General features: G+C 38.5%; 1 long non-coding RNA gene across 2 annotated transcripts in view; it reads right to left on the reverse strand.

Annotated features, from left to right (window-relative positions):
- Positions 1-348: 348 nt before the first annotated feature.
- The window catches only part of LOC146322668 (uncharacterized), a 130,502-nt gene continuing 116,054 nt past the window's right edge, over positions 349-14,796 (reverse strand). For both annotated transcript variants that reach the window (XR_014771273.1, XR_014771272.1), the window contains exons 4-5: positions 13,213-13,261; positions 349-778 (exon numbers count right to left, since the gene is read on the reverse strand). This is a non-coding gene — a long non-coding RNA (uncharacterized LOC146322668). The remainder of the gene's footprint in view (positions 779-13,212; positions 13,262-14,796) is intronic.

The raw sequence follows: 14,796 nt of genomic DNA on the forward strand, positions 1-14,796 counted from the left end.
AAACATTTATTTGTTTTGAGTCATTACACAATTACTTTAGTCTTCAAATTCAGTCAAATTAAAATTTTTAAGGCAGCCCAGACTTTTTCAAGTTAAACCGAATAGTTTATTTAACAGTATAATTAATGATGATTAAACACTGGGAATTCAGCAGGATATATGTGCACTGCTATGACTGACCAGTTTTTTTGTCCTGTCCTTTTAACAGTAGACTAACCTTAAGAAAGCATGAACAAAATTAATAACTCAAAGGTCATGATGATTGAAATATCTTAATTATTGTATTGATTAACATATTGTTGTCGCATCAAGTCAAGTATTATTTATTATTGTATTATTGTATTATTTATGAACATTTCTGATACTTCCTTAAGTATTACAAGTATGAATTTCTGCTAATTCATGTACTCTTACTGTAAAGCATTTTTTTAAAAATACAATTTTCAGGTAAGCCACAAAAGATAGAACAAAATCTCCACATGCTGTGAAATCAGACACTGTACTTAAAATACAAACCATTAGGCAACAGGAGAAAGCGATTGTGTAATTAAGGGTTTTAGAGTAGGTAGCATCACACAAGGAAATAGTGAATAGGGGAAATTTGGGGCTTTGACTGTCGCTGACATTTTCCCGAAGGTCTTTTCTCCCACAGAACCTATCTTCTAGTGCTCGTTGTAATGATGGCCTGCCAGCAGAGGAGACGAGGTGCTATCTGTTAATCACAGGCCCCCACAGTGATCCATGTCCACTGGTGATAGCCACGGTGGACACTTCTTTGCTGGAAGAGAGAGACAGACAGAGAAAGAGGGAGGTGGACAGAAAGAGGATATTGATTTGTAGGAATATCAAATGTCAAAAGTCAATAAGTAAATACACAGCAGAACAGAGCAAACACTGTAGTTCACTGTAAAAAAAACACAACAATTTGTTTTTAAAAAGTTGGTGCCCAGACTGCCTTAAAATATTGTAATATTGTCATGATAAAAAGGAATTAAACTTTCCAAATCAAATAAACTTGATATTAATTCAATTGTAGTGAGAAAACATGTTCAATGAGCTTAAATTTTAAGTTGAACTAACAACTCTTCAGTCACACTGATGAACATTACAAACATTTTTGTAATTTGTTCTCCTTTTTACATTTTCTCAGTTGGAGCTACGTTCTTCCTGCATTGGCACAAAGACAAAATGTGAAACTGCTTCTGGTGAATTTTTTACATTTTAAGAGTGAGGAATAAGTGGCCGAATTCAATATTAAGCTTCATCATATTTTCATTATTGTGAAAATAAACAATTAAATATTCTCTACTTAACAACGCTATAGGCAGAATGTCCTCTTTTGAAATTTCTATTCACGGCTAAAATAACTGTTTTTGTTTGGCTGATTCATGTTAAATACAGTTCTGATTAATGCTGAATTTCACCAAATGACTTAGCGTTTGTTTATGAGTTGTAAGAAGTCATTAATAATCTTTTAGAAGGAATACATGTTTATGGCATTTAAATTGATCAGTATGTTAATGGAGTCTAGCTGGCAGTCATTGAACTCCATCTCCAGAGTGTGTATAGTGTACAGACTTAACTTTTATCGACAGACAACTGATGGCTATAAACAGCCAATCAACCTACAGCGTAGGACTCGTCATCATTTATTATTGTCAAATTACAATGTTTTGTTCATCTTGCACTCCTGCACTGTTCCTGCAGCCTGCCTGGGCTTCCTCGAGTCTGAGGGGAACAACTTGCTTCAGCCGTAGATTAAATATTAGAAAGGATCTTAATCTATCTCAACCTGCTATTTGGACAGCAGTTCTCATTTTTGGATGTGCGATTGTTACACATTACTCTTTTAAATAAATAAGGGTTAAATTTAATAAGACAAGAGTAGCTGATTCCACAAAATTCCTGTATTGTTTTTTACAGTGTCATCAGTTTATAATATAATAAATACATGTGCTCATCGTGTACATGTGTATGTTAGAAAGAGACACACACACACACAACAACATGGTTCAGTTAGCTGAATACATAACAGATGACAGGTTATCAATTAAATTACAAATTAATCAAATGTATCCCATAGCTTCAACAGTCTGATAGCTGACAACCATCTAATGGCTCTGGAAACAAATTGAGTAGGGTTATAATCATTAAGGACAATTTATCTGTGCCTCTCCGACATACTGCTGTGACATACACATCCTTCACTTGTTTCAATCTGACCTATCTAAATGAGCCAGTTTGTTGATCACTTGACCCTGCAGAGTTCAAAGGTCAGCCAGTTCAAACAGCTATCAGTGTGCAGCAGGCACCATAAAACTGCTGTTTCTTATTTGAACACTTTGACCCCTCATTAACCCCATCACTACTGCACCGAGAATTATCACCTGCCACACAGGAGCAGAAATCCTTTACAGCATCTGGTGGGTTTGTATGTGTGCGGGCTGGTGATAGAGAGACACTGAAGGTGTGTTGCGCACAGTGGTCTGATTCAGTGAATTGCTGAGTTAGTGAGAGTCTGTTGGTGGGTTTCCATCCACCTCTTCTTATTTTCAATTTGTGCACAAAAATCATGTGCAGAAATTGAGAAAAATTAAAGTAATCCAAAGAAGTTTTTACACTTGGCTGAGGTGGAAAAGTTAGTATATTAATAAAAGCAAAATGGGACAAAGTGAAAAGGAAACGGACTTAGTGAAAAAATCAGGACGTACATTAAGCACATGAGTCGCTGAAGCTTCTCCGAGGCGATGGAAAAACAGCAACAGATGTAAACATCAGATTTGTGTGGAGTGATAAGGAGAATATAACATTTATCAAATTAATACAGGAAACAAGCATACATGCCATTTTTCTCTTATATTTTCTACATTTATTTTCAGCATTTGAATGGCTGAATGGCAGTTTGACTGCCATTCTTTTAACTCGTTCCGCCTTCTTCTTCTGCAGTGATTTAATTATTTAACCAGCTGTTTATCTTGATGAATCAAATACTAATAATCACATAACAGTAGTGGATGGAAACATGCACTAATTCACATGTTAATTAATTCTATTTTCTTGAAATTTGTTAAACTTTGTGCTACATTTGGATGGAAACATAGCTAGTGAGAGTTAGTGAGAGTGAGAGTGTCAGTCAACCAGTGAACTAGCCAGGACTAATACAATCTTATACCAAAATTAGCACACATCTGTGGGCAAACACAGGTGATTGACTCTTTTCCTCTTGCCAGAAGACAAGTAACAGCATGGAGGCCGAGGACAATACATAACGGTGGCTAATTTTTTATATCTTTTACTTCAGTCTCTCTTTTAAACTCAACACTGACTAATTTGTAATGATGTTCAAGTGCTGCTTGAATGGAGACAGATGGAATTTGTGACTGAGAAGACAAAGAGTTGCAGAAGTTATTAATACAGACAACAAACCATCATAACATCGCGATGGAAAAGGAGCAAAAATGAACATCTACCAATTGGAGCTGGACTTCCATTCTAAATACACATGAGTAATGCAGAGTCATTTGAACTGGGAGTGAATGCCAATTGTAACTTTTCCCACTGAAGACAAAAGCCAGATGTTAGTGGTCGTTAGTGGGCTCTTTGTCCAGTGGGTAAGGGGATTGAGGGTCTACAGCTGTACCCTGGCATAGGGCTTTTGGTTTCAACACTAAGATGCTCACAATGACGATGTTAACATGTTGATACTGCTTTCATATAATACGGGAGGGATGTCAGAGATGGAAAAGATTCCCCTGTTAACAACTTGCAAATGTTTAGACCATTAAGACATCTGCATGATTACAGAGTTGGTTAGATTTACATATTGACATCATAACACCATATCCACCAAAATTTTGTTTAATTACATCGAACAATGATCTCAGACACTTGCATATTTTTAAGTGCCAAGTCAGATGTATTGGAGGATCCCAGTGTCTAGGATGTAACTGCAGCTTGAATGAATTTAATGGCTACATTTACAGGCCATCGTGTTGATAACTCTGTGATAACACATGAATGGAATGAAGTGTAAAGCAGGAATAATGTTTACCATGTTCATCATCTTAGTTTAGCATGTTAGCATGCTAATGCTTGATAATTAGATGAAGATGTTGCTGGATGTAAGGTCAGACAATCACCATAGTGACAATTCATTCTGAGGTGAACATGAACATGTTTACCAAAAGTCATAGAAATGTATCCAGTAGTTGCTGAGGCATTTTTACTGGTCCTTTAAAGTGTGTGTTAAATGTTTGGCATTCTCTGATAAAAAGAGGTTTGATATAATGTTCTCGCTAGTTGAAAATACAATTTTGGTGATTCAGTTCTGTTTAATATTCTGGTTAATTGTATATTAAGTGAGTAACATCATTAACTTTGTACTCTAAATTCCACATTTTGCTCCTGGACAACCTAAGTTTGTTGGTCTCCATGAAAGAAACTCTTTGTGGAGCCACTTGTGTTGAAAGAGAGAAAAAAAAAAGAAAAAAGTAGCGGTGAATACTGGGCCAAAGATTCTTCCTTCAAGTGCACAAAACAGGAGGACTGTAGAGGATACTTAAAACTTATCGTGTGACCTGAACTTGCTGTTCTGTTTGCCTCCGATGATTGGGAGAATAGTATCAATGTGTTTGTGTCTGACCTGAAAAAAGGAGCACGGAGACCCTGAGAAATTGGTTTTTTTTTTAAGCGTTTCCAAAGAGACAGTTAAAGTCCCACGTCCTCATACCACAGATTTATTAACTTGCTGTTGGAGCTGCGTACTGTTCATGTGCCCATTCATGCCACATAATGTAGAATTATGTCCGCATAAAGAGGTCTATATGAGAGCGTTAAAAGTTTTCCTCTCCAACACATCTCTGCGTGCAACTAGTGCTGCTCACAAGTGAGAACATGCCGTGATGTCACTGATTGGTTTGTGGCCTACAGTTTTGGGTGGCCATCTTGCACCTTGTGCAATAGCTTGGTGCTTAGTTTTGGGTCGTCTGTTCAGCAGGAAAAAATGGCAGCCTGCATGAACACGAAATTTCTTGTATCACAATTAAACAAAACACTAAAATACGTTTCTGAAAACATTTTGGGTGAGATATAGGCCATGTAGAAACAGAATCGTTAGTGACAGTGTCCACTGCGCTCACTAGCTCCACCCACTGGCCTATAACATTGTTTTACACAGTTCTCATATTCCTGTTATTGTAACACATAGATCTCACAATAGAACCACAAACAACTCGCACAGAAATATTAACTATCTATTTAAGATTCTGACTGTTGCTCCAACTTTGGCTCCCAGACTGAACAAGCTTAAAATTGCACTTTTTGATGCAAGATCCATATCCAATTAGACTTTTATTTTAAATGATTTTATCTCATCTGAAAACCTAGATTTTATGTTTTTAACAGAATCTTGGTTGCAATCGCATGATCATGGCCCTCTTGTTGAACTGTGTCCTCCAAACTATGCTTGTTTTAACCAACCCAGAGTCAGTGGTCGTGGTGGTGGTCTAGTGAGTGTTTTTAAGAAAATCTTAAAATGTTTTCAACTAACTTGTGAGGAATTCTCTTCATTTGAAGTTCTCACTTTTAAAGTCTGCAGCCTCCATCCAGTCATCTTTGCGATAATTTACCGCTCCCCAAAATCACCTGCCAGCTTTTTAACAGAATTTTCAGAATTTTTATCCACCCTTGTTTCAAATTTTGACAGAATTGTTCTTTGTGGTGATTTTAACATTCATGTTGACGACTCCACTCACATTTATGCTCCTGATTTATTAAACTTCACCTCTTCTTTTAACTTCAATCAGCATGTGTCTGGGCAAACTCATAACCGTGGTCACACACTGGACCTTGTGTTTACACTGGGTGAAGAAATATCACCTGTCAAACTCTTGGAGATGACTATATCAGATCACAAATGGATAGTTTTTAACTGTGAATTACCTGCGATCAGTACAGCTACACCCAGCACCTTGTCCACTCGCTTCCTTAATGAGCAAAGTATCTTAGAGTTCTGCACACTGTTTGGTAATCAGTTCAAAACTGTCTGAACATTCCAATACCAATGATCTGGCTGACTGCTTCAATTCAATCTGCTTGTCTACTCTCAATATCATTGCACCTCTTAAAGGTCTAAGTCCTCAGCAAGAAAGCAACCCTGGATAAATGATGACATTCGCAGCTGCAAAAGGGAATGTAGGAAAGCTGAGCGCAGAAAAAATCCAATCTCCATGTACATTTCAACACTATGAAGGAGTTATTCTTACATTTTAACAAAATGATCAAGGATGCAAGAAAATATTATTTTTCTGATCTTCTTTCCACTCATCAACACAATCCTAGAGTTTTATTTAAAACGGCTGACCAGTTGCTAAATCCACTCCCCCAGTGCCCCAGCTGAAAGTAATGTGAAATGTTTTTATCTTATTTTATTAATAAAGTAGAGAAAATAAGAGCCTCCATTACGACGAACATAGCTCACTTACACATATGAGATTCTCCAGCCCTCTTAATGTGATAACAACAAAGTTTTTACCTAAAATAATAGATTTTATCAGGCCACGTTTGCTTTCAGTTTTTAACAGTCCCCTATCTACGGGTTGTGTCCCTGATTATTTCAAAACTGCATGTGTGGTACCCCCCCCCTATAAATTACAGACGGATATCCAAGTTGCCATTTATTTCAAAACTTTTAGAAAAAATAGTGTCCAAGCAATTTCTAGCAGCACTGGAAAATAATAACACTTTTGAAAAGTTTCAGTCTGGTTTCCAGAAGTTCCATAGCACCGAAACGGCCCTGCTTAAGGTCACAAATGACCTTTTAATGGCTGCTGACGATGGCAAATGTGTAGTTAAATATGGTGTGCCTCAAGGGTCAGTTTCGGGGGCAATCTTTTTTTCTTTATATATGCTTCCTCTTGGGCAGATTATACAAAGACATGGTGTGTCTTACCATTTTTATGCGGATGATTCACAAATGTACCTACCCCTGAGATCCTCTGACCCTAATATGTTTGATTCACTAAATGACTGCCTGCCTGAAGAAAAGGATTGGGTGTCAGAAAAATTTCTCCAGCTAAACTCCGATAAAACTGAAATCATGTTGATTGGGCCCCAGCACATGGTTACACAAATCCCACCATTTGCTGATCCCCTAACAGATCATATCAAGTCTGTTGCTAGGAATCTGGGAGTGTCGTTTGATGGAAACCTAAATTTTGAATATCATACGACAAAGCTTGTACAGTCATGCTTTTATCATCTAAGAAATATTTCAAAAATATGTTCTATACCATCTTTTAAAGACACAGAAATCATTTTACATGCTTTTATCTCATCACGCCTGGATTTCTGCAACAGCCTTTTTACCTGCTTGAACCAAAAATCTATTAACAGAGTTCAGAATGTTCAAAACTCAGCTGCCAGACTTTTAACCAGAACTAGGAAACATGATCATATCACTCCTGTTTTAGCATCTCTACATTGGCTCCCAGTATGTTTTAGAATAGATTTTGAGATTTTACTGATGACTTTTAAAGCTCTCAGTGGCCTCGCACCCTCATATATCTCTGACCTGTTAGTACCTTACATACCAGGATGTTCCTTGAGATCCTCGGGCAGAGGTCTCTTGTCTGTTCCACATGCGTGGCTGAAAACTAAAGGGGACAGGGCCTTTTCAGTCAGGGCCCCAAGGCTCTGGAACAATCTGCCCAAGGAAGTTAGGTCAGCCAAGTCAGTGATCTCCTTTAAATCTCTTATTAAGACATACTTTTATTGGAGAGCCTTTCCTGATTTTATCTAAGTTTGAACTGTTGTGCACGGTTTTTATTTCTTAAAATGTTTTTACCTTCCTATTTTGCGCTGTACCATTTCATTTGATCTGTTGTAGCTGTTGTATGACTCTTGATCTTGTCTGTTTTATTGCCTTTGTGAAGCAGTTTGTAATGTGAATTTTGAAAAGTGCTCTATAAGTAAAGATTATTATTATTATTATTATTATTATTATATTACAATTTGGATCCATATTTGATCAACGTTTGATTTGAGTCTTGGGAGGCTCCACTGGAAACTGAACAATCCATTGTGCTTTCATTATGATACTGTGGTGGGCAAAGAGCTACAGGTATATTACTCATCTTTGGGGTCTTGTCTGATTGTCTGGCTGCTACTGTTTCTTGCACTTTTGGACCTATTTTCAGTGATGTTCCCACATTCTGGGACTTCAGCAATTACTTTGGTGAGTACAGTGTTAAAAGAACTGATGGCCAGAACCACAGACCTAAAATCAACTTGGGCTTGGCAAAAATGGCACACCAACTGGAGAGACGTCTTATCCAGAAAGTACTATTGTTGTGTGGACGGTGCAGAGCAGCAAGGCTTGAAAGCACAGCACAGCAAATCTGCAGCCAGAGGCAGATGGTAGCTTCTACAATTGAGTTTATGTTTGTGGAGATAATGAGAGATTGATCATGTCATTCTGCTTATGTTGCCACTTTTATTTTGCAGTGGTCTAAAAATATACAGAATTACTGTTATATGCAGTTGCTGATTCTGTTCAAGGTTTTGATAAAAGTAGTAGGAAAACATATGCAATACAGTACAATACTTGTTCAGTCATATTTCTGTACCAGATCATATCATAATCAAAATGGCATTTTAAGAACAAAATATGAAACCCAGCAGGGTTCTATGAAACTTTTTCACAGACTGTTTTACTGGCATCCCTGCTCTAATCACATTTAAATTTGCCTGCAGCGACACAAGTGTTTATCCAAATTCATTTAGATTTTTCTCCAATTTTACGTACTTGTGGTGCACTTTGTGTTTAGTTCGCCCTTGTTGACAGAATTCCCTAATTTCCAGCTAAGAGACATCTATTGTTGGCATGTCTAAGACTCTATTTTCACCAAAAACACCAACAATTTGCTTTGTGCTGTTTCATGTGAATGAAGCAGCACAAAGCACTTGTTTGCTCATGTTTGCTCATCTCCTCATCTGTATGCCATGTGCTACCTCTAAGGACAAAAATACCAAACATATGTGCAAAACACATTTAAATGGCAGCAAAAATCAACTGGGCACAGTGTTAATTTCACTACTTGTAGTGGTGCTTTAATACAAAGTCCACTTTTATCACTGACTGAACTAAGTTACTGAGTTATCTCATTCTTCTTTTGGCTGTTCCCCAATTGCCCCCTCAAATTCCTGCTCCTTTTAACTCTGTGATCCAACAATACTGGCAGATACTCACTCAACTTGTTTGTACTTATATATGTGTGCTAGGCTCTCCTATATTGAAAAGAAACCCAAATGATGATTTTATGAAATTATGATTTTTTTGATGGGGAACTTGTAAAGGCATCATATATATAGTTGCATCTTAGTTAGCTAAGACAAGCAAAATGCTAGCTAACTAGCCAGCTAGTTAATTCTGTTGATTAATTAGCTAGTTAGCTTGCATTTTGCTATCATTAGCTATCAGATGTAACTAGCTAACGACTGATAGAGATAAGCTACTTAGCTAGTGTTTTACAAACATTAAACGAACTTAAAATGTGACTATACTTAAGATGTTTTTGCAGGTCCCCAAGCAACATTGTTTAAACAGAAAATTGGGTTTTCTTTTTAACATAGTACTTTCTAAGAGATAGCATGTCTTAGTACAGGAAACAGGAAGAGAGATTGACAGAGGTTCCAAAGGGGTCTTAGGAAGGGTCAATTACAGCAGATCAACACCCAAACCGACATGAGACCATAATTTTATGAGATTTTCTGACATTTATGATGAGAATGTATTTTCTTGATTTACGCACTGATTGACCCTGTTAAGTTATTTCGATGAGGGAACAGGAGGAGTATAATAGCTCTACACAAAGCCCCTTTATGTGAGGCTAAATTTGTAACAATTGCATAACTTTCACGTATTTCATTGACATAGAATAAAGACTGTTAATTTTCAGAAGGGTTTTTTTTTTGCGAGAAAACTTTTTTTGTGTGTCGTAGGTCAGCAGCTCCTTCTGAGGACACTGAGGACATGTCTGTTTTGGGGGAATTCAGGGCATTCACACATATATTGTACATGTTGGATCTTTTGATATTCTAATACCTTTCAGAACAAGAGTGTCAAACATAAGTCCCATGGGCCAAAACCAGGCCACCAAAAGGTCTCATCTGGGATGACCTTGCAAAACGTAAATAATTAGTTCTAGACCGGAATATGATGAATACAACAAATACTGATATGAAATGTGATATGAGACAACTGTGTGTCCAAAAATTAGTACTGCAGTGGAAATAGGGACCTGAAGCAACAGACTCTACTAAATAGGATGAATCCCTATTTAATATACAATCTATGGCTGAAGCGAGTTGTTTCCCCTGCCTCTCCTCTCCAGACTCAAGGAAGCTCAGGCAGGCTGCAGGAACACTGCAGGAGCACAAAACGAGCGCAGCACTGTAATTCCACAATAACAAGTGATAATGAGTCATACACAGTAAACTGATCAGCTGTTTATAACTGTCAATTGTCCGTGAAGCTAAGCTCATTAACCTGAAAACAAGAGCCCACTGCTCTGAAAATACACACTGTGGAGTTGGAGTTTAGTCACTGCCTGTCTTACTGCCCGACAGACTCCATTAACATGCTCACTTTAAGAGTTATAAAATGTAGTCCTTCTAAAAGATTATTAATGATGTTTTACAACTCATAAACAGACACTTACTAAGTTGATAAACATTCAGAATTAATTAGAACTCTAATTAACATGAAACAGGCAAAAACAAACAGTGATTCCAATAGATATTTCACATTTCCTTAATCTGTGATGACATATCTTGGTCATTTTATGATTTAGTACAATACATTTTTTCCCTGGGCCAACGAGATGAAATCCCTACTTCATTTAAATGATTTGTCATTTATTTTTCATAACAAATTACTTTGTAATATTCAGGAAATTATAAGTAAAATATTCTCATGTATAAAGAGAAATGGTCAGCTGATATATGGTATAAACCAAAATTGCGGACTTAGTGTCTTATAAAGAATTGCTATGATGTAGAACCCTGTGTGAAGTACAATTTAAGCAAAGGACAAAGATCACTATGTGCGCAGTTACATTCAGGAACATTACCATTAGTTTTAGAGACTGGTAGGTTTAATGCCACTCCAGAGGAGGACAGACTCTGTTTGTTGTGTGAGCTCAGTGAAATTGAGAACAAGGTTCACTTTATGTTTTGTTGTCCTGCCTATAAGGATGTAAAGGATGTGGGATTTCACTAAAATGTCCTCTGTGTATGCTGATTTTTTTTTTTTTTTCATTGGTTGGATGAGTATGCGAAACTTGAATTGTGCTTTAGTAAGGGGTCCTTTTTTGTGGCAGATTTTATTTCTCAGGCCTGGGAGAGAAGACAGAATATTCTGTTTAAGACTGAGTGATGAAATGGACTGTAATTTTGTAATGAAAGGAAAATGTTTGTGCACTGCAGCTGTATTTTGGTGTGTTATAAACCCTTGAAGGTTGGGCACTTTTTGTGCATGACACGAAAATAAAAAGAATCAATCAATCAATCAATCTTTACACTAAAAAGGAGACACATTTGGAGGTGTTGTTTTTAGGTTATTATGCAAAAGGTTAACTGTCCAGACCACTTGAGATTGAATTGTGCCGTATGTGGCTAATTATCTAAATGAGTTTTACTCCCCTGATTTAGACTAATTATCTTAAAATCACAATATATTTAAGGGATTTCATATTATCCATTACAATTACACACCCAGCAATGTAGAGAAAGTTTTGAAACATTTAGACCTGTGGTGTCAAACAGAAAGAACTGGGCTGCCAAAGGGTGCAATCCAGCCTACTGGGTGACTGGATGACTTTGCAAAATATGGACAGTCATTAATTCTAATTCTCCATTAAATGCAACTACTTTTCCTGATTTACATTGTTGAAATTACAATCATTTTTATTAAAGCCATAATAGGTAACATTTTCCTACAGGACAAAAACAAAAAAATGTATAGACTCACATAAACAGAACCTCTTTAAGTCACCACTTATAACCCACTAGAAGTATGTGGTGGTGTTTGTGTCTACAGAAACTCTGTCTTCTACCTGTTTTTCCTTATTGTCTTATTATTTTGCTGTGCTCAGGATGCTTTACCAACCCAAAACATCAATATTTGATGTCCAGACATCCTTCTGGTGCCAGATACCTTTAAGACATCTCAGGCTGCTTATCATCTATTTTGTAAACCCTAACCCTGTCAGTGTTATCAGAAGGATTTACTTCTTTACACTAAAAAGGGGGAAATTTAGAAGTGTTATTCATAGGTTATCATGCCATAGTTTTACTGATCTGACCCACTTGAGATCAAATTGGGCTGTACTGGCCCTTGAACTAAAATGAGTGACACTTCTGATTTAGACTACAATAAAATTGATAGTTAAATTAGTAAACAAAACATGAATTTCTGTGGGGTTTTCAACTGATATATTTAATGGCTTGTTAAAATTAAGTGGGTGGGGTTGTGCTGGGTGACTTTGGACTCATGACCTCAGTAAAAATCCTGTCTACAGCCCTGATTGGGAGTCTCCTCCTCCTTCCATTCAGTGATGGACAGTGAGGCCACTCAGTATGCTGCACCCCCACCTCCTCTAACTTCCATCTTCTTCAAACTTATTCTTCCCTTTCTCCTCCTTCCTTCAAAAACTCCCCGGTTCCTGTGGAGTGGCTGGTTTTGTGTGGCCCCCAGCACTGTCCCGTTTTTATCACTCCTCTGACGGGTTACCCCCGGTCCCCCTCGCACCTGCGCCGCTCCCAGGTCCCTACAGGAATGCGCTGGGGCTTGTAATCGCCTTTGTGGGGGCCATTGAGTTGTATGGCTGACTGAAACTTCCCAACCTCACAGCGCGCTGGCCGCTGAATGGGGCTCAGCGTGGGGCGGCTCTCCAAACCGCGGCCGCTGCCAAATTCCTACAGTGGCGCTCCACAATCACTCCCACACAGGCCCCGATATACCGCCAGGCAGGAGGGACGAGGAGGGGAGGGGGTGGCGTGTTGGGCAGAGAGATGGAAAAGTCTACATTTAACTCCAAATAAGACGGACGTGGCACCAACACTTCTCGTGGTTTTGTCACTTTTCGATCAGTTGTTGGAGTGAAACAGTGATTTAGAGCAACAATAAACCAGTTTTTCATTTTAATATCTCACCTCTTGTCAAAAAGTTCCAGTGCAGATGCTATTCCAACAACGGAGAAATCTGAAAAATAAAAAAAGAAAGGAAAATAAAAAGGCGTTTTTGAATGCGGGACAAAGTTTGAAAATAAAGCAATTTCTCCCAACTTTTCAGGACATTTGTGCTGCGTTTCGGTGCATTAGGTCTGTGTGCCGGCGTATAGCGTGGTAGCTGTGGGTAGATAGAGCAGCACTGCAGGATTAAGAGGCAGCAAGATTGTTAAACATGTCAACGTGTAATTGCACGATAAGGCCCTTCCGAGGAATTCATTGGCCCAGTTGCTTTCTCTATTCCGCGCTAATCTCGCCCGGCACATTCGCTCTGTGCAATCTGTCTCCATAATCTTCTGTGACAGAGCGGGCGACGAGAGCAGGCTGCTGGGTAATTTTTTAGGAAAGGGGGGGAGACGCGGAGAAAATATGCAGAGGCGTGATAAAGTGACGCTAATTATCCCCATTTAGGACAGGGAGTGCAAGGGATCGGGGCTTTACGAGCAGCCGAGTGTGCGCCGGAGCTGATGGCCTCCTAGCACAGAATATATCGCTGGCTACAAGATAAGAGTATCGCACGGTGGAGAGATTTATTGGCCGGTCAGCTAAACGCACACGCACAGACACACACACACTAGCGCTGCCTCTGTATACGTTGCACCCTGCATTTACCCCTCTTCCACCTCAAGGTGTAATTTATTCGGGTTAAATTTGCCAGAACGCTCCTCTTTTTAGCCTGGCGATGCGCCGTGACGCGCTCCGCCTCTACGGGCTTTCACTGTTTAATCCGCATCTCTTCACATCAACAGATAAGATGCAAAAACACACGAGGAGGAGGCCAACCCCACGCCATATAGGCTGCTGCATGTGCGCTGCCGTGTGGAGAGATGTCTCCATAGATGCGTTTTTTTCCCCTCTCTCTCTCTTTCTTTTGGGTTTTGGAATTTAAACTAATTTCCAGACATTGTTCCTCTGATTTCTTTCAACAGATTAACGCGCAGCCAGACGTTACACGCTCCACTATGAGGCCTAACAGGTTTAATTGACATACCATGCAAGTCTTCATCAGTGTGAAATAGGCCCTTTAACTATGTATTTGAGATTAATTGATTTTTTTAAAATAACTAAGTAGGCATAAATTTGCCTCATTTGCATCTGTATGGCTATTAGCCTGTGTCAACATATATGAGGCCTTCAGGCAATAAAAATGTACACGTCAAAACCAGCTGTGGCCTGTCAAAGAAATAATGACGTCATTTGCAGGCTAATCTCTCATTATCTAAAGAGGATTAATAATCTGAATGGCATGGGTGTCTTTCTTTTTAAACATGTCGGATCCACTGCGAAGAAACCAAAACTCAAAACAATTCATTTAAAAAACATCTGCAAACATCTGCAGCTTTGAAATTCTGATGAGTCATCAGTAACCCAATGAACTACCTTGTCACTGGTGTGCTTGGACATTTGGGAACTTTAAATTCAGTTTGTGCAACAGTTTGTGCGCGTCAAAGGCGGGTCAAGTGCGTTGAATTCTGAATTACTGCATGCTCTGCTTTGTGCAGCTGCGTT

The sequence above is a fragment of the Lutjanus erythropterus genome, chromosome 8 (assembly GCF_056507025.1).
Source record: "Lutjanus erythropterus isolate fLutEry1 chromosome 8, fLutEry1.hap2, whole genome shotgun sequence".
NCBI classification, from domain to species: Eukaryota; Metazoa; Chordata; class Actinopteri; order Lutjaniformes; family Lutjanidae; genus Lutjanus; species Lutjanus erythropterus.